The sequence below is a fragment of the Plasmodium fragile genome, assembly GCF_000956335.1.
Source record: "Plasmodium fragile strain nilgiri unplaced genomic scaffold supercont1.17, whole genome shotgun sequence".
NCBI lineage: Eukaryota > Apicomplexa > Aconoidasida > Haemosporida > Plasmodiidae > Plasmodium > Plasmodium fragile.
In genome coordinates this window covers 68978-71605 of record NW_012192597.1, presented here as the reverse complement: position 1 = coordinate 71605, position 2628 = coordinate 68978, and positions in this window count along the sequence as shown.

Genomic DNA, 2628 nt, shown 5'->3' with positions numbered 1-2628 from the left:
TGATGTCCTTTTTTTTTTTTTTTTTTTTTTTTTTTTGGGGGTTTTTTTTTTTTTTTTTTTTTTTTTGTAATTTGCAACTTTTTGTTTCGCATTTGAAAAAAGACTTCTACATGGATTGTATGCTCACGAAAAAAAAAAATGTTTTTTCCCCCTTTTTTTTTTTTCTTTTTTTTTTTTTTTTTTTGTTTATACGAAACGTAAAATGGAACGTGGGGAATGCCAAGCTTTTTCAAACATCCGTGACGCGTGCGTATGTGCAAGGGAACCTCCACACCAAGGTACTACATACATCCTCCTTGTTTTGTTAAGTAGCCTCACGAGCATGAGAGCTTCATTCTAGGACAAGAAATACAATGGCCTTGTTTTTCCCCGCCACCCCCATTTTGTTGTGTTGCAGTGGTATATTCTACGTTCCATTTTTTTTTTGTCTTCTTCTATTTAGAATGTTGCTTGTGCGTTTTACAATTTTACCATTTTACCATTATTGCATTGGTCCATTTTTACATTTTTCTTCCTGTTGTAATTCATCTTTTTTTTTTTTTTTTCTTGTGACCCGTAGGAAGACTCACTCTGATAAAATGCAGACCACTCAGGGGGGTCATGTCCAGGGTATGTGCTCGTGATGAGGACGTTGTGTGGTTATCAGGGCAATAAAACAAAAAATAATTAATATACAACTGACAACATGAGAAGCAGCTGTGCGAGGACCTAATTATAGAGGACTGTCACCCGTATACCTACCACAACGGGCATATTTCACGGCATCGCTATGCTGGGGTAGTACCCTTTCTGAAGGTAATCCGCAACAGCTGCCACTATATTTTGTCAGATCTCTCTTGCGAGTCCGCAGCATAAGGTTTCCTCTTGTATTCGGAGGAGGAAAATATGAGAGACGGGGGCACTGTGGAACATGTCTTTACGCAGTAGCATCATATAATTCTAACGGGAGGGTACATGCAAACAGCGCAACCATTGTGGATGCTCCTGGTAGTTCAGAAACGGTGTATGATGAATTAAACTCAAATACTATTAGGAAAATCATCGTTCCTGTAGGAATATTTGGAATAATGTTCTTCGTTTTCCATTAAATTAGACTAATTACTTATATTAGAACATGGGAATATTGTGGTACAGGCCATAATTTGTTTTTATCATTTAATTGTATAACCATAAGCTGAGCCTCCTTTCACACATTCTGTATTTCCCTTATAGTCTTCTGGATTAGAAGTAGGTGTTATGTCAGAGAAAGCGTAAAGGCATAAATGGGGAAAGGAGGACAAATCTTAAGCGTAAACGTTACGCAGTGTGTGGGAGGGAGTTAGCAAAGTAGGTATCCGGGGAAATTTTTTGTCAGAATCTGAGAAAGATTAATTTCATTTGAACAAGGACTATGACTGAGGGAGCTTATATAGCTCTTTGGGCGTACAAGTGGGAACAATGGATAATTGTCATTCTGGTAGGACATAATAATGAAATGGCGCCAATGCTTATTATTGCCTTATGTAATGGAAAAAACATGAAAGTACAAGTATGGACGTCTTGTAATAGTTACACACATATAATGAAAGAAGATTGTCTACATATGTATATTACATTTGGGAGTATTAAGGAACGAAATGGCCTATTGGAATAGGTGCGGCACGCAGAAACACTTAGCATTATGTATCATGTGCATCCTTCGCTGTTGAGTATTATTTAAATGGAGACAAGGTTAAGCAACCTGAAGAAGCATGGTAATATTGCATTCTATAAAAATGTATGTTATTCTCGTACACAACTGCCTAGGTGTTAGAGACAGAACGTATATTGAAACATGGGAATAAGATATAAATAGTAAAATGTACTACAGGAAATATAAGAAGATGGTGCACAATAGTTTTATCTTATAATTATAACCTTGAAGGAGAGCATAGCGCTCACCATAGTTACATAAGATTACCTGAATTCATACTGGCGTCGTACCTAAAGCACTATAGGAATCAAGGGCACATAGTATACATGAGTGGTTTCATATACGATATATACAACTTGGGAGTAATAATCAGTGCTGATTTTAATTCGCTTTATATTACACAGCTAGTGTGTGCTCAGGCAAATATTTATCGATGGGTTAGCATGCGCTGTCTCGTCCATACGTTTGTGCTACTGCTGAGAGCTCTGAGGATTTTTTTAATTTTTTTAACCATGAATCATGTTTGTTACGTGCCTTTGTTGCTCATAATATAATAACAACGATGTATTTATGAAGATATTGAAAATACATATATAGCACATAAGAAGCAAACAATTAAGCTCGATTGCTTAACCCTAAATACTTAACTCTAAAACACCTAAATCGTGAACACAGAACGCTTAACACTCAATGCTCAATCGAGACACCTAAATCACTATATGAAAATTCCTAAATACGGAGCATTCAAACCTAGATTCTAAACATTCTACTTAATATCTAAACCCTGAACCCTAAACCCTGAACCCTGAACCCCTAAACCCTGAACCCTAAACCCTAAACCCTGAACCCCTAAACCCTAAACCCTGAACCCTAAACCCTAAACCCTGAACCCTGAACCCTAAACCCTAAACCCTGAACCCTGAACCCTAAACCCTAAACCCTGAACCCTAAACCCT